Source organism: Poecile atricapillus, chromosome 1 (genome assembly GCF_030490865.1).
Source record: "Poecile atricapillus isolate bPoeAtr1 chromosome 1, bPoeAtr1.hap1, whole genome shotgun sequence".
Lineage (NCBI taxonomy): Eukaryota > Metazoa > Chordata > Aves > Passeriformes > Paridae > Poecile > Poecile atricapillus.
Genome location: NC_081249.1, coordinates 95,401,896 through 95,420,948, shown reverse-complemented (window position 1 = coordinate 95,420,948; position 19,053 = coordinate 95,401,896).

Here is a 19,053-nt window from a genome sequence, read left to right as displayed (position 1 = left end):
ATCTTAGCAAGTCAGAAATTAATGAATACCTGCCAAAGACACCACAAGAAAATGGGGACTGTTTTTTCCATGATGATGCAATTATAGACTCAGTATAGCATACAAGGCTTTAGAATGTGTTGCAAAGGAAAATACTCTACAAGACATAAAGGTAGTAAAAAATAGGACAAAATAGAGTTTGGTTTTATGAAAAATAACAGATTCTGCCAGCATTGTTTTTTACAGCAATCAGCTTTTTTTAGGGAAAGAAAATACAGTGAATTGATCATGGCTTTTGTAAAGTATTCTCATACAGTTCATAAATTAAAGTGGAAAAGATATGAAATAGTATAGGAATCACCTGACTATGTGAATACAAATGAGTATGATAATAGCAAGAGGATTTGGCAAGGACAGTAAGGGAAAGAGAGTAAAAGGATTTATCACTGAGAGTTCATGGAAGATTACAGAGAGACATCCTCCAGGACTGTTTATGAAACTCAGTATTATAAAATAGTCTGATGGATGGCCTTGGCACAAAAAATAGGAGCAAATTAATGAAATCTGCTGATGACACAGTGGGAGGCATTTTCAGTATAGTGATAAAATATTGTATAAGGAGGGGGAAAAGATTATCATACAAGAAAGATTGATTTATAAGTCAGGAGTAATAGAAACATGATGAAATACAAAAAGACTGACTAGTAAGAATTTCTCACTTAGATTGACAATTTATCATTTGGAGGCAGGGACAATGACTGCATGTTAGGTTGATCGCCTAACTACAAGATATGACTGACATGAAGATATAAAAAAGACAGATGTATTTCTCAGATGAGAGATGAGATATTTTAACAGAGATATGGAAATATAAAATTAATTTTACTTAAAATAATAAAACATCTCCTGGAATGGGTCACTATTATTAAGAGCATTAACTTGGTCTAGATTTGGTACACACAGAACCTTTAGATATGGGATGCTAGGCTGCTCAGGAGACTGGATTCTACATTCTACATATGAAGAGCCTGTCTGGATAGGGTGCCTAAATGAGTGATGTTGTTCAAATGAGCAAATAGGTAAGGTCATAGATAAGAGGAATTTGTTCTTCATTGCACAAGATGATACTGGCAAAAGGAGAGGTAAAGCAAGATTTCTAAAGAGCAAAGCAGGTAGTTACCAAACCAGTTATCAAACCAAACCTCTGACATAAGAGGTGTAAGAAGACTATGTTTTTAAAGGATTTCCAGCATTTTGAGTAGATTTTTATTAAATGACTGCTTGCCATAACAGCAGATTGCACTTTGTGGACCTCAAGGTTTTAATACAGAACCTCATGACCTTTTTACCCTTTACTTTCTTCCAACAGAAAGCAAAAAAGCAAAGAGGAAAGAAGACTTAAAAAATTGCCACTGCTGTTTAGGACTGAGGAATCTACTTAAATACAGACAGTTTGAAACATTCTCCCTATGGCCTCAAAAAGCTGTAAATAGTGTTTAGCTTCCCCTCAGGCTCAAGTGAATTCATTACTTGTCCTTTGACTCCTCAATACCTCTCTGCATTGTTCTGTAGAAGTCCTACTCCTTGTTACAGTGCTCATCTAAGTTCAGCTTTTTCTGGTGAGGTTCAAATAGTTCTTGTCTAGGTTCTGATTAGGCACAATTTTGAAAGAGTTTGGAAATTCTGCAACATCCTCTGCCTATGACTGATCATGGTCTGCTGATGATATCAGATGCATCCTTGGCTTTTGCCTTCCCAAGACAAAATGCCCCTGCTTTAGCTTTCTTGGCCTGACTCTATTCACTTTGACAGCTGCCAAGTGTCCCCCAAACACACGCTAACCCAATCATGGCCAGACAACAACAGCTCCTCCAGTGGAGCTGTGCTAGTCTGAAATGCCATCAGGCAGATTTGGGATTCCTAAAATCACAGTTAGAAGAATAAGGCATATCCACACATTCACTTTCCACACATTATAAACTGGCTCTTAGAAAAGCTCCGGCAGAGATGGGGAAAGTAATTCTAAGACATGCCCTTGTAAATGACAGTTCCAAGCTCACTGAACTGGAGTGCTGGTGATTAACACTGCTTGATTAACAGTAATTACTTCCACTCTGTTAGTTTCATCTTCCCCTCTTTGGGTTCCACAGGCTCTGCACAGGTGTCCTGGTGTGATGCTGTGGCTACTGTTTCTATAGTCTGTTCCCAAGCTGAGGCAGCTTGGTAAAGTTAGACCAACCAACAGATATCAAAATGAAAATAAAATGAGAACAGAACAGTTTGGGCTTCTGTTATCACCACAAAATATTATCAGAAGGGAGTGTGAATCTTAGGCCTGCTAAATGGGAGTTGCAAATTGAAATTTAAAATGAATCTTCTAAATTAAGTCAGATTTAAATTAAACATAAGATCTGATTAATTAAAAATCATCATGTTAGGTGTGTACCTAAGAACTCAGAATAAAACATTCTGGAATATTAGAAATCTCACAGCTCTCTCATTTCTATTTTGAAGAGTAAGAGTTTCTAAAAAAATTATTTTGAACATTAACTCAAACAGTCCAAAGGAGCTCTTCAGTTTCATACTCATTATATATTTTTTTCATATTCAGCTATTGGCAATTACATTTGCATGACAAACTTCTGTAATGGTCGGAGGGGCAGCCTGGGCTTATGGGAAGAGTATGACTAGAAATCAGAGTTAGAGAATGACTTTGCAGTGAGATGGTTAATTGTTCCATTTCTAAGGAGAATTTTTCCTTTCCAAATTTGCCTTCCATCCCTTCCAGCCGATCAGAGCTCATCCTTCTCACAGCTAACATTAAAGCATAATTCAGCACACTGATGATGCTTGGCTGGCACTGTAAAAGCTATTTTAATACTCATACAGATTAGACTGTTAGCCACTTTATAAGCTACCACCTCACATTTTCTTGGTTATTTGTTTTTTTCTTTTAAGGGGGTGTGTGTTTGTTTGTTGGTTTGTTTGTTTTTACTTTTAATCACAGCTCTTGCAACTAGTGTTGTGATTTACACCTTCTGGTGCATTTTCCTGTTCTATAGTCTGTGTTCATTTACTAGATATCTGCAAAATGCCCACCACAGAGACTTCCCTGACAACTTCCAAATTCCTTCTCATTCCTTTCCATATAGTAACTAATAACAAGCAAGAGTCAAGACCACAATTCTTCAGCAAATTCCATTGCTATAGAATCACGATATACACAAGGCTCTGATAATATCTGAGTATTTTATACATAATTTTGTTCCTAGACAACTGCACACAGGGTCAGATGCCTTGGGAGTTTAAATCATTTTGTTTCCTATGCATTATCTAAGTGAGGAATTGCATGCAGGCACAGATTGCCTCCCATATTATCAGGAAGCATCTTGAAATTTGACCTACGTTTGAGAATGAACCTCTTTGCATTGAATTTCTGATGTAAAAGTCCTGCCTGCTCACAATATTTGTCACCACACTTTATTATTTCATCTACTTTTTATCAGCTTTCTAGATACTTGTGTTAGTTTTTATACTTTTGCACCACTGTAATCTCTGCTCCTATGAATTCAAATCTATTTATTTGGATCACTGTTCTGAAACAAATTCCTGAAACTCTCCTTAACAGTTGTCTCAAAGAAGGACCAAGGACCAAGGCCTGATTTACTTCATGTAAATAAAAGGAAACTACACCAAAGTTGCTGGAGATCCATAGATTTCACAAGCTGAAATTTTATTTCATATATATTTATTTCCTTTATAACCTTTCTGTCTCGGGAGTACCCAACACCATTAAAATGTAGCAGTGTTGCTGTAGCTACAATAGGCTACAAAGGAAATGACCTTTTTCTAGACCAGCTGGTAGAACTAGCAAAACCCAAACTGGTTTGCATATTACAAACCTTTTCTCTGGATAGTTTCATGGAAAGCATGACTTTCCAAAAAACTGTGTTTGGTACTTAAGAGCAGCTCCTAAGAGATGGTTTAGCCTAGACCCAGCCCACACTTCTCATTTGATTGTTTAGTAAACATTACTAGACTGGTGAGAGTTTTGCCTCCCACTGAATATGCACCGCACTTATTCACACATTCCCAATCCCTGGTGCACCCAGTTATCTTTTCTTTATATTCTGCTTTACATAAGCAGTTGTGTTGCATTATCTGATCATCCTCTTTCAAAACTCACCATGAAAAAATATTAGCAATTATTCCCCCAGGGCTAAGGGGAAACCTGAAAAAGTCCCTCAGCATTTCTTGTCTCAGAAGCAACTTTGGGATACCCATGGGTGGGATCCTGAGGGACCTCACAACATGTGGTGTGCTTCTAGAGAAAACATGACCAGATCTGTGTACAATTTCTTGATATCCCAGACATTTTTCAAAGCACCTAGTTTATAATTACAATCAATCCAAAGAGACACATAAATTACTATAAAATGTTTGTTCCTTAGAAAGCAGAGTATGCTCTGTGTTTATCAGGAACAGGCTGGAATTGTGGAATGTGTATTGCCCTGAGTAAGAATCCTGGAATGAAAAGCTGAATCCTTCCTCAAAAGCCTGCTTGCTTGCTTTCCTTTTGTTTTTTGGCTCAAGAAGGATATTGACATGATTTGCTGAGCATTCCTGCATTACTGTGAAAAAATTCCCTCATCACAGAAAAATACACTCCTTCAGTTAGGAGGCAGTAAAAGGACCAGCACACAATTTACAGAAATACTGCATTATAAACAGGTTGTAAAACATTTGAATCTGTAATTCTGAGAATATATTTCTGTGATTTTTGGTGAAAGATTAAAAGGAAAAATTCTTAGGATATAAGTACAGGACCAGATAACTGGTACATTTACATTTGGGAAAGTTAAGTGGTCCTCTATAGCAATTTAGTAGGTTTTCCTGAACCAACTCACAACAGAAATGATCAACCCAAAGGAGATGTCTGCAGCATTTGTTCCAAACAATCAGCTCCCTTCCAGAAAAGTAGAGTCCTCAGAAACTTGTCCATTTACCACAGATCATTTTCAGCTAGAATCAGTCTTCTGGTGCTTTGTAGGCTGAGATTGCAATCTTGCTGGAAAACTATCAGGAAGCCACGGAAACAATAAAACCTTGGGAAGGAAAGATGTATCCCAGAGTGGATGGTAAAAAGACTTCATTGCCTGCGACTGCTCCACCTATTTCAGGAGCTGACTCAAAGATTTCTCCTGTTTCACGACATGACTTTCTGCTGGGCTGTTGGCCAAGGGCCAGTATTCCAATTAGGCACGAGCTGGAAGACAGCCCACAGGTCAGTGCCTTTCCCTGGACACCAAAGGCAGCTTTAAGATAAAATCTTAACTGAGTTCTGGCCAAGATCAGACTGCAACCATCATTAACTCATTTCTCATCTTTCACGTTGTTGCAGCTGGATTTGTACATCTGAAAATTGGGAGATAGTAATGTGTGAAGCCTGAATGGACTTTTTCACGTGTAGGAAACAACAGGGAAGAAGCTCTATAAGCAGGAGCAGAAAAAAACAGTGGAAGGATTCTCTTTGCAAAAGATAGCTTAGTGGGTGGAGTTCACGTGACTGAAACAATTTCCATCTTTACAGCACATTTTTGGAAGCACTGTAAACAACTTACTCATACAACTGCCATTGAAATTAAGAAAGCAGTATTTTTCTAGTATTATGAATGGTAATATTGGAAAGAAAAAATTGAAGCCACAGAAAATGGTGATAGAGCTGGGACTGGATAATCAAAACATTAAGTAATCAACCATTGTACACAGCTTAAAGTCACATTTTCATTGCACTGGGCCATGCAGGCACTCACTTAAACTCCATGAACTGACCACCTCTGTAAAACAATAAAACAACATGATCCCCTCCTTGTAGATGGGGAATTGAAATGCAAATATATTTTGTCACACAGGAAAAAGCAGGATCTGAACCAGATGTTCGAAGATCTGGCCGAGTGCCTTAAGCACAAAATAATGTTTTTAACTCATAAAAGTGCTCAGACAAAACTGCTCTTTCTCACCTTTTATGATCTGGTTTAGTAAAGAAAATAGAGAAAGATCAATAAGTATGCTGTTAACTCAGAGCCAGCTTGGTGATAGGAGAACATGCTTTGATGACTGTGGAATGTTATTTAACTTTTTCTTAAATTGGGGGGTGGGGGGAGAAGAAGGAGTCTGTTTTGTGTGGAGACGATTTCCAGACTTGAATCCTTTCACTCTGTAAACTGCTTTTTTCCTTTGATACATCTTTCCCAAAATTACCCCAGGTCAAACTGTATGGATGGCACTGCCTAAGCTGCTTTCCAAACTGCAAATTGTTGTGAAAATTAGACAGGACAACTACATGGTTCCATTATCTACACCTCCCCATCTGCACTGGGAAAATGTGTTTCAAAAGCATTGTTTCTCCAGAATGTGTAAATAAATTTGACTAGGGCAGTTGTGCAGAGAACTGCTGTTGTGCTGTCATCTCCTCACCCCTCTGGATGCTAAATGCCTCGGCCCTGATAATTAGCCTCAGCTCCTGAGGGAGCAGAAATGTGCTGACTAAACAATTGTTCCTGTTATCTGGGTTTCCTACTGTGCTGGGAGTTCTCTGCTTTAATTTCATTAACTGCCTTAAAGACCAGCCATGTGCAAAATGTCATCTTTTTTTTTTTTTCAGCAAAATCTGCATTAAGGCAAAATACACTGTTTAAGAGCCTAGTTAGTGGGGTGAACTGAACAAAGAGCTGCATGACAGGTTCTTCATGTGAGTGAGTGCCAGTTCAAATCTATTTAACCACTGTAAATTGATTTGAAGGCAGCACCAGATGTGCCACTAGATTTCCATTTATTCCTCACCAAAAGTCAATTAAATGCATATTGTCTGGAAATTGTCCCAGGGAAGCAGATGTGATATGTTTCTCGAGGCTTTGACAAAAGACCATTTTTTGAAGCTTCAGACAGGAGTTAAGGGTGCACAGCATCTCCCAGGAGACTCACATCATAATGGCTGGCCACAGTGCAAGTGGAATCTGCTTTGAGTAATATGACCTTGATTCAAGAAGACTTTTGATTAATTCTGTGAATGGAAGACTAAAATCAAATCGGATATTTAAGCCATAATAATCTTTTCCTACAGAACCCAGATGAAACGACTTTGCTTCAATAATCAACATTATAATTCTTCAGTTCTATTTTATTTTGCAATGTTCATTTCCTGTTGACATTTTCTAAGATCTCAGCATTTACAGGAAACCTAACTCCCTAACACATCCCACTTGGAGAGAGTTTTCACTGCTCACAGAAAGGTACTGAAAGGTGCAAAAGTTCAAACATACTCAGCTGCAGATGAGCTCACCCTCACCAGTTCTCTGCAGCTGATTATAATAAAAACATCACCTCCCATGTGACCAGCTCTTGCCATTGAAAAGTAATAATGTCATCTCCGGTGGGATCCTGGATGACATACAGCTAGCATTAAAACACAGATATTTCTCCAGATTTCTCTGCAGCTCATGATTTCCTTTAGGGGAACGACTATGTGATTGGGCAGACTTTAAGAGGATAAAGAATAAACACTCTGTTAATGTTAAAGGGAAACAAAAAATATAGTTAAACAGATTGTAGCTTGGCAGTTGGGGTAAACATGTGGGGCAGCATTGATAATAAGGGTTGATATTTATTCTTATTTATTATATAGGAAGTCACATGGTTTGAATTTATAAAATTACTATTAGCGATATTCCCTCAAGTTAAAGATGTTGTTGTCAAGTCTGATCAAATAGCCCATGGAAATATTTGCTTTATGGGGCATTTGATCAAGTCATCAGAACATTTAGATTAGTGTCTGTTGTACAAGAAATTTGCCTTTCTGTGCAAGAAAGCTATCTCCAAGAAATATCACAGACTTCTCCTAAATTCTACTGTGCCTGGTGGCTTCAAGCAAGAGCAGAGGCATTCTGCTCTGTGAAAAGAATAAAGCCCAAAATACTTGCAGAGTACGTGTCCTTGCGCATCATAAATGCAGAATTACTTGCATAGCATTTAATTTGCGGCAGTCCTCATTTCTAGAAAAACAAAACAACAAAACCATTATATTATGCATATCTGTCATGAAAGAGATTAAATACTGTTACTTGCAGACAAAGGAATTCAGAAACCTTCAGAAACATTAGATAAGAATTGCAATATACCCCAGAGTTTGCTTGAAGCAACCAAAGCTGGGGGAGGCTATGCACTTTCCACAAACTCCTCTCAGCTAGATTCCATCACCAGGCAGAGGGGTATATTGTAATAAAAATGTAATATCATCTCATGCTTTTAAGAAGCTATCTCCCATCTTTTGGGAAGCCAGTAACATAAGCTAAGAAAGGAATCTCCTCAGAAACATCCCACCCAAACTAGTGAGTCTGAACGCAAGAACATGGTCGCTAAATATTCATATTGAGTCCGACTCTTTCTGTACACACAGCATACTTTAAAAATAAAGGATACTGTGTTATTTTAACAGAGCAGGAGGTATTGCAAGCACTGCAGACTATTTGGAAATTGCATTGGAAATTGCTGAGTAAGTACTGCTTTTTCTTTACAAATATGCTAACAGATTTTAGAACGGGTATTAGCTACTGGTGGTTTCACTAACTTCCTTAAAGTCATCTATAGCTCTTCCCAGGTCTTTATTTTTTCTAAGAAGAGATCACAGGACTAAGAGGGCCTGAGATGACGAGTAACTTACAGTGTACTATCTATCATGACTTCTTAGGATTACTTTTAAGAAGCTTATGGAAAGTGTGAGGTAGGCCTACACCTGACACAGCTCAAAAGGTGAGAAGATATGGTACATTTGAGAAGAAGTCTTCAAGGTTACTCCTGCCCATATCATCAGTGCCTAGGCAACACTTGGGATGCTTTAGAGATCACAAAAAAAAGGAGGATTAAAAGGCAAAGTCTTGGTCTGTTGAGATTCCTCTGTAGAAACTTGTAAGTCAGGTTAAGCAGAACTTTTGATTCAAAATCAATACCCAGAGTCCTCTGTAAGTCCATATGAATACAAAAATTAGCTCTCAGAAATTGTTACACCTCCATTGAAGTAACACAAGTTCTCTGAGCTTTGGACAGCAGGAAATGGCCACCCATAATTCAGCTTTGCTTCAGAACTGACACAAGTTTGTTTTTTCCCCCAGAGCTAATGGGACATGTTCTATGTAAACTGCCTGTCACTGCACTGTCCAGGGCTCTGTGCTCAGTAAGCAAATAGACATTTGCCTAGAGACAAGGCAAGGCTGAAACAGCATTTCTGTGAAAGAAGTGCTTCTGTTTAGAAGATGCAGTAAGAGCCAGATGAGCTTGAAAATTGACATGGCTTTTCTGAAGTTAACTAAGAGACACTTTGTAGTACAGACTTGGGATCTGAATTAGAGCTGCTTAATTATGTGCTGTTCCCAACAACTGCAAAACCATTTTTGAAAAGCTACTCAATGGATACCAATTTTACTGCTCTGAGGAAAGGTGGCTGTGAGCATTACATGTGTACCCAACATGGCACAAGCAAACATTACAATTCAAATTCAAGTGGAGACAAACTGAATTCCCTGTGAGAGCTGAGGGTGACCAGACTCAGTCTACTATAGTGAATGCCTGCAGAGAAGCAGGAGCAGGTGTGGCAGACGCTGTAGATAAGCAATTGAAAGACAGAAATACAAGTACAGGCAGACAGAGCTATGCACTGTTGGCTCTGCTTATTGAATGAACACAAGAACCATCCAATGCTCTGTCAGAAGGGCTTCCTCTAAATGTCCTATTACCAACTCAATTGTTTCAAAAAGCAACAGAAATCCTCTTATGAACCAAAAGATTTAGGTTTAGATCATTTCTTCCCAAGCTGGCCGTGTTATGCTTCATACCCTTGTGTAGAAGCTCACAACAGAAACCTCAGCTACAGAAGGTATATTTGAAGTAAATGTGCAATAAAACTTGCAGTTTTCTGTGTCCCCTTCTAACCTGGCTTTCACTCATCTCACGTAGAGTTAGGTGCCCTAAATCATAAAAAATTTCAGAGCTTTGCCAAAGTCTAATTTGTTGCCAGAAGCTTGCCCACTACAGCTAACAGGAGAGCATTTGACAAACTTAAAGCTTGGGTGGTTAGAAATCATCCTGCAATTTCATCTTAAATATTCATAGTTAAGCAGCTTTAGTAAAAATAACTTAATAATTCCCTAACAATATCTACACCATTATCTATACCCAGCCATAGTGTACAACTCCATGTGCATGTGTAACTCCAAACCTGCATTTGCTAGAAGGTGTTGACTTCAGTTTTGAATTTCTGGGTATAAAGAGTGGGAGTAGGCTTTTTCAAGTCACAAAAGTGTCCATTTCAGAGAAAGAATTATTTTTAAAACATTCTTTTCATTAAAGCAGCCTGACTTGGGAAAATTTTTGTCACTCACTTTGAAAAAAGAAAACCACAAGCTTAGACAAGTAGGACTCAATAAGCAGGGATATAGAAGTCCTACCCAGGCAATACTCAAAGGAAAACTGAAATGTTCTTTGTGTATCATTTTTCTGCAGATTTTGAGCTACTGTGAGGTGGGTGAGTGTGAGGAACAGCAAAGTCCAGCTGTTCTCCAGCACTGGGGAGCAGCTGGAAGACAAGCACAACAAGGACAATAGGGCAGAAGCTGCATCAGCCCTGTGCTATAGGAGTAAACCAAGCAGGGCCAGCCAGGCATGGCAGCCAGAGCCAGCCCAGAGCCCAGGCCATACATGGGGATGAGGTAGGCCTAAGGAACAAACAAGAATTAAGGCAAAAGCTGAAATAATGAGAGATTTAGAGGAATTCATTGCATCTTATGAATTAGGTAGTAAGTAAGCTCTCCTGATCAATCCCTAGGTGGAAAGGAAGAACCAGCCACCTCCTGTGATTATTCACTGTGAACTGCAGTGCAGAATCTGCAGCTCAACCCCTTACCAGGATCCCTTCTACCTGCCTGAATGGGTCAGATTTGTCTAAGGTAAGATAAAATATGTTTTAGGACAAAGACCCTGTTTTCCTTTGTGCTTTTCATGGCTGATACAGTTCTGTGCTTCCCATCTTGGAAAGCAACTTTAAGTGAAGAGCAAACTGCAGGCTGGTGACATCTGCAAACTGCAGTAGAACACAGCTTGTTTATCTGTCAGCCTGTCAGGCTCACCTATGATTTAACTTCTGTGTTTTCTGCGTCTGTGACAAATGTTAGAGGATCTCCCAGGTCAAAGGTATCTTGGAAGGATGAAAAGAGGCGCAACATCAGCTTTGTGAGTATGTTGATCATTAGAGATTTCTGCCAGTGATAAAACATATCCTTAAATTTTACTTCATTGAAAAAAATACAGCAAGGAGACAAGGTATTTCTCTTGAGAAAAAGGTAGCAAGGAAACTTCCATTGACTTTAGCTGTTGGGTGAGGAGAAAAAAAGGTGGAGCAGCTTCTGGGACAATAGCTGGGTTCGTGCTGTCCTCTACTGGTGAAGAACACAAGTTACGGTACTTGTGCAAGCACTGCTTACTGAAATAGTAAGAAATATTTTAATAAGCCTATAAAGAAATGAAAGGTGTAATAAAACTAATATAATGTTAGTATTAAAATTGAATATTTAACTTGTGTGTGTGTCTAAAAGTACAGTCTTCTAACTGCAATTGCTTCAAGTAAATCCATCCATTTAATGTAAACTTTCTTCCATTACCATGTATGCAGGAAAATTCTTCCCATTGCCTTCCCATGCTCACTTCTTTTTCTTCCTTTTCTTTGTCTTTTTAAAAATCCAGCTACAAAACACAAGTAAAACAGGAAAAATGCAGTATATTCCTGTACAAACAAACATCCCTTTCTCTTTCAGCTTCTGTCTGAACAGACAACCTGATGGACAGCATTTATTCAAGCAAGGTGCTTGCAAAGATATTCTAGAAAGGTTGACAGTGGCTTTTCATAGGCATGGGTTGTGTTTGTGTGGTTCTGTCCCCCACTCTGCTCACATACCCAAGTGAACAGGGTGCTGTTTGCTGAGCCCAGCACGGCCACCCAGCTCAGTGCCAATGGAGCAAGGTAACAGCAGTACCACATATTCATGCAGAACTACAAACAAGCCTCCAAAAGACATTAGGAAATGTCCTGCAGGGCCTTGTTTAACTGCAAGAGTAAACAGCAGATGAGGAGAAGGACACGGCACATTGATCACAACAGATTGTGCATTGTTTTACCTAAGTGAGATCCAGAAAGTTTAAACATCAGCCTCTTTCCTGAAGAGCTTGAATCACAATGTCTCTTGTTGGTCCCTGCACAGACCTGAAGAATTCATAGCTGGACAGGCTCAAGCACAGTCTGATTCCTAAATCTGTGTAATGATTTTAATTCTTTTTTGATTTACACACTTGATATGTGGCTGGGATACAAGTTTAGTTCCTTGTTCTACCTTCTTCTGTGGCAGCCCCATTTCTTCCCATCTTCAGTAAGGATTCACAGTGATTAAGAGCAGACCTACAGCCTCTTCTGTGGTAATCATGGCAGTACTACCCAGGCTGATGAGAAATTGCAAGAGTTCAAAAAAGAGTTGCCCCTACTGTGATACAGTCACAGCACTATCAACCTTCTTCCCTACTTATCTAGAGGCTCCTGTGCTGTACCACTGCCCAGAAAGAGCCCAGAAACAGCTGGAAACCACCATGTGAAAGGGACAATTTTGTCTCAGGGTAATTCAAAGGGAACAGGAGATGACATAACCTGCCATCACAGATCCTTGAGCTGGTTTTGCACTAGGCAGAGTTAAACCCTAAGGACAGAAATGGAACTGATGAAAACATCTTTGTTGTGTTTGCTGATGAAGCACATCTTTGTTGTGTTTGCTTTCTGAGAAAAAAACATCCATTAGAGGTTATCAGAGAAGGAATTTTATTTTTAGAATGCTCTTGTTCCCATGAAACTGAAGAGAATTTTTATCTTTGACTTGAAGGGGAGCAAAATACTGCCCTTGGGGAATGACTTCTTACATTACTGAAAAAGAAATATGATTAGGAAAACCTTGGAAAACTCCACACAATTGCTTTTGAATAAATTTATATACAGAGAGAAGTGTTCATGCTAATTCTGGAACATTATTTTGTCATGATGTTAGTTTCATAAGGTACAGGTTTACAGTATCTTCCAGAACCTATTAAAATTAATGAGAGTCAAAATTTTTAATTAGCACTGGATTAGAAGAATGAGAATTTTCTAGAGGAAAACAGAGGATATGATTTCATAAATTTATTTAATCTTTTTGCAGTTAGTGAAAATATCTTCCAACACATACAAATGTAAGTAAAGACAAAGATAAAAATCCCACCCAAGAAAAAGGTCTATACAGCTTAGATCTGGTAAAGCATTTGCACATTTACTGGAGACAGTCTATTTGTCCTTACACATAATTTCTGATGTTGAAGAAGCCTTCACATATTTTGACTTTTGCTATTAAGCTGCAAATAAAGATTTTCTGTTAGCCCTGGTTTGTAAAAGCATTGACAAACTACACTAAAATTAAAACTAATTTTTTCAAAAACACAGTTAAAACTGACAGCAGTACCTTTAACAATTGTTTTCAAGCAACAGTTGAAAAAAAGGAACGTATCACTGGAAGATAATTTTCCTGTATTGGCATTTTTGCTCCCTAATTTCATAGATTTTCCATCTAGCAGGGGAGAGAAGAGTCTCTAGACTCTCTCTCTCTAGACTCTAGAGTCTGCAAGTGATTAATTCTGTGGTGGAGGGGACTGGTTACAGTTAAGGTTCCAATTATGGCTGATGCTCTGGAGTGGCAGGGATGAGCTTTATGGCTACAGTGAGGGTTAAGGTTCAGGAAAGGAAGAGCTGGACAAATACATTTACTACAGGATCTTGTCAGCGCGGTGTGTCTAGGATGAGGGCTGGTGGTGGCAAGGATTTATAGATTCTGGCTAGTTGCAATAGGAGCAGCAGCCAAACAGTTTCAGGACTAGTTCTTCTTGGCAATGAATAATGTGTAATTCATCCTCTGACAGAAATCAGTGACTGGGCTAAGGATGCTCTTAGGTGGCTTGGGATCACAGGTCCAGTAAAAGGTGGCTAAGGTCTTGGTTTCTGAAGGAACTTGGTTAGTTCCTTCAAAAGCTAAGGAAAAAGAGCAAACTTTGATATCAGAGAAGCCACTCACTATGGTATGAAATCAGTAGAACTTATTGGTATTGTATTTAAAAAAAAACATCCTGATCTTGAATGTTATGGTCCAGGAAAGGGGAGGCTACAAGGGCAAGTTAATAGGTGGACCTACAAAGTTCTGTGGGAATCATGGAAAAGCTAGTATTTGTACTGAGCTGTGTGGTTCTCTCCAAATTTAATTTTTAGGGTGTCTGGGTTGGTGGGGTTTTATTTTGTTTATTGGCTAACATTGTGTTTAAGGTAAAGAAAGATGAATGTAGGAAATTTCTTTAAAGCATCCAGAGAGGTTGTGGCTGATCCTTCCTGTGAGTAGTGAATGTCAGGAAGCATTGTCAAAGTTTTGGATACAATAACCAATAGGACTGGATTTGAAACTAGGGATCTGTGAAGCAAAATTCAAATACTAGTGTGGTTTCAAATATTAGTGTAACTTCTTGCAGGGCATAGAGACCTAGAAAAAGGAGATTATCTTTCTAGACTTGAAATTTAGACAATGTTAAAACTGCAGTTCAGGAAAGCAGGGACTGCAGAGGTCAGCTTATTATCAGAGTCCTTCAGTTCTCTAGGGCAGGATGAAAGCCGTGTTTAGGAAGGGTGTGTGCTTTCTGCAAGAGGGAGTAAGACTTCTGCTGAGAGGGGAGCAATGGTTGGTGCTGTGTTTTATATAAACAAAGCCATAGAAGCATGTTCTGTGCCTGGGTTCTGTGAGACCAATAATTCCCTTTCCACTGTTGATCTAAGTCATGAAGAGAGAAATGTAATCTGTGAAAGAAATTGGGGCATGGATAAAACTCTGGACAAGATCTTAAATTGAGATTTGCTTTAGTAGTTGCTTCATGTTCAACATGAGTTTTGATAAAGCTGACCTAAAGCTTGCCATCAAGGAATGTTCATTAGTATGCATTTCAGTATGGCTGGAAAGGGGCATCTGGAGAAATGTGATGCTGTCAGTTCTGTTGGGAGAGAATAGGGATTGGACTGGGGGATGGATATTGGATTTATGCCTTCTGGTTATTTTTGGAGAAGGGAATGTATTAACAGGGGCCTTTTGAAGGCTAAAATAATTCCTTTATGGATTATTTTGAGATTGGATAAAATTATTTGCTCTAAAGAAAAGCAAGCAAGCAAGAAATCACAGTTTTGAGCTGTTTGTAAGGCTGGTAAAAAGAATTGCAATTGTTTCATCCCATTCAAGTATGTTAAAGACAGTATGTTCTTTCCTTTTTATTTTATTTGAAATTTATATATATGTTAAAATGTCAAAAAAGTTTTTAAACTAAACACTATATTAAATACTGATGGATGGGGACAAAACAAGTGCTTTCATTAATGCTCATTGTTTAATTTGTGTGTCAGGTTTTCCAAAACAGATTTTTCTCCTCAACTTTTCCTTTTGGCTAAATAGTCTAAAATCCTCTTTCATAATACTAAATTCCTTTGCCATACCAGATTTAACTTCATGCGTGGAGACATTTTTCAAGAGAAAAATAGAAAAATTGATAGTATCAGTGAAAAATTAAGCACTTCCGTTGTTTAATGTATCACTATGGCACAGCACAGGGGATCACAAGAAGTGTGTTAATGGGATTTTCTGCCTAAGCTTCCACAGTTCACCTCTGTTGCTTTCCTTGTTTTGCAGATGAATGCAAAGTTTCAACACTCAGAATAGTCCTCCTAGAAAACATTATGAATATTAAATATTAATGTATGAAATCTGTTCAGATCCAACTTTGGAATCATTTTGAGTTTGTTTACGACCAATTAAAATGCCATATAAATTTCAGATTCTGCCATCTGAGTAGGCTGAATGCAGAGAATGAAGGACAATATCCTGTACTTCTAATTTAATTTTCCCATCAGTGTTTGTTTGAACTCTGTCTGTGGGTCAGGACAGTGGATGTCTGTGCAAATATTTTTTGCTTATGCCAGCCAGGACTGTGTCCATAATTCCAGTTAAAATTTCAGCAACAATTTATAGTCATTTATAATTACATTTTCCACATAGAAAATAACACTTTCAGATTGAGAACTTTATTAATGAGATATATGTGTTGCTTGCCTGTGGCAGAACTTTGTATTTATGCAGTCTGGACCTCCCTCTGGCTCCAGATCTTGACTGGAGTTTGAGGAATCTTATAATCTTCAGAAAATGAAATTTTATTGAACTTGGAACAGTCCCATGAGCATCAGAGATTTGCTGTGCACACAGAGAAAACAGAAGATAAGTAACTGGCAGAAGAATGTAGTGAGTTAACCTGCAGAAAGAAGGTAAAACGTGGAAAAAGACAGCAGCAGGTAGAGGACACAGTTCCCCTTTGGGTCAAGCTGGATGTGTTTTCCCATCCACTTTTAAGTTTTGTCTCTCATTCCAAGTAAGATCAGCCTTACTTATGAGTGACACAGAGATGGAAAGAGGTGGGAAAGGCACTTCCATGATTCTCAGCTTGGAAAAACAAAGTGGGAATGTCTGCCAAAGAAATCTGGACACTTTGGATTTTCTTGAAAGATCCAAACATTGTTATTTCCTCCAATTTTGAATGCAGTATCTGAAAGAGTGACTTGTAAATGTTCCCATGGTCTTTGCATACACAGAGAGGAATGAGACATTTTCAATGGCACTTATTTTAGATTGATGGAAGGAACAAAGATCCAGGCAGCTTCCAAGAGGGTGTTTCCTTAGTGTGACCCTGAACATAGTTTGAGAAGAGTCTGGCTGCTCCCTCTGAGCACAGACGCAGCTCCTGGAAAATGAAAAGGTGCCTGCTATCAGCAGTAGACAGACATGGCAAGCTCATGCAGCAAAACTGAGATATTAACAGGGGAATGTCCTCAAAACAGGGAAAGCTGGAGTCAGGATTTTGGGTTCAGTTACTGAGAGGCCCATTGGAGAGACAGGTCCCTTTTGGAAAAGGTGGATATGTAGTCAGATTGCAGGCAGCTTGAACACTCAAAAGATACTCAGAAATGAGCATTGGATTCGGTTCTTAATACATCAGGTGGGTTTATATTTTTACTACCAGTACTGTGCACAGAATAAATGGGAAATAAATTCAGATAACCCCCATTACAAAAGAGAAAAGAAATTCACTTCCCCTGCTGTGTGTCTCATATCAAGACCACTTTGAATATTGATCACTTCAAACCTGAGTTGTGGCTGTTCATAAACAGTTTTGGGCCCAGTTTGCTGTATTCCACATGACCTCGGTTTTTCACATAAGAGTCCGTACTACTTTAGGTAAATACTCCATCCAATAATCTCCTGAAATTATATAACTCTTTTGGTTCCCTCATAAATTACACAGAAATGAATAGAAATGTAATAAATCTGTTGTAACTCTCTACCTATTGAAACACTAACACCCAGAGCAACCAGAAGACTTACATAATCCTTCAGATGCAGGCTTGCTATGAAGATCATGGGAGTTTTACTTTTATCATGACAGAACAGAAAACAAAGAAAATGTATCATGTATAAGAGTAACCCGAAAACATTTAAACTAGTCATTGTCCAGCTTACTACTTCTTCCATTACAGAGAAGTCTTTTCATGGCTAAAATCCTATTTCCAAATATTCCAGATTCTTTCAGACATCAGTTTACTGGGTCTCTTGTGATGGTTCCACTCTTCCCATGTTGAGGGCTGGGACTGGATGATCTTTAAGGTCCCTTCCAACACTTGACATTATATGATTCTGTGATTCCATGTTGCTGAACTGTGGAGCTTTTCACAGTCATGATTTTCTTTAGGATGGAAACTGAAGAGTGATGGAGTGAACAGGAAAAAGGAAACAATACCACCTCAGAAGGCAAGACAGGAAATCTGAAGTTGGTTTTGGAAGAGAAAATATAAAAAATACCAGAATCTAAACATTATATTTTGGCAGTATCAAAAGAAAATTATCTTGACTGCCGACTCAGAGGTCTCTGGCTCTGTTTACATTCTCAAACTTCTACATATATTTGGAATCTAGAAATAATGAATCCTGGAGGACTGAGTTTTCAAATTGTAAGAGGGAGCCTTGAAGCTGTCCAGAGTCTGAAAAATAATTGTTCAAGACCTTACTTGCTGCACCTTTAACATTGTTGTCCCCAGAGCTATTCAGATAGTGCTCCAAAGCTGTGACTCAGGAAATGAGGGCTCCCAGGGAGTTCTTCTCACTGAATAAATGCAGCCAAAAGCCAGGTTTAGTACCAGAGCAGGCTTCTAATAGAAGTGTGTTAGTGTAATGATAGATCCCTCTGAGATACAACCATGACATCCATGATGATAAGAGCTCTCCCCAGCCAGTTCTCCTCTGCCTCTGTTCAGTGACCCGCAGAAAAACAATGTGAAAGCTGACAACCACATTCCATGAACATTACTTATGGTACATTTTAGTGACTTCAGCTACAAACATTTCCTCCTATTTTTCCCATTGTTGTAGTCATTGCATGACCAAATTGCTCTAAGTATTCACAATCAAAATTGATTTAACCTATCTGTTTGATACGAGCCAACCTATCTGCTTCTAATTTTGTTTTGCTTTCAAAACAAGTTTATATAACAGGGTAAGATGGACTTTTGTAATTTCCAACAACTCCAGGCAACCAATCGACTTCTATGGATCTCAATCACTTGTAGATACAATGGGATAATATCTCTGAAGGAATCTTTGTCATGGCAGCATTGTGGCAGGCCAAACTACATAGATGGAGGGGCTTCAGAGCAATACTTGGCAGAAAAGAACAGTGTATTGGAGACTTGCAACTGTTCAGTTCATATACCAGGACTGAAGTCCAAACAAAAAAGGCGTGGCATTAATAATTTTGGAATTGGAAAGGGAGGTCTGACTTCATCTCATTTAAATTGTTAGGATTTCTAATTCTTTAGTGGCAAGCTCTGTG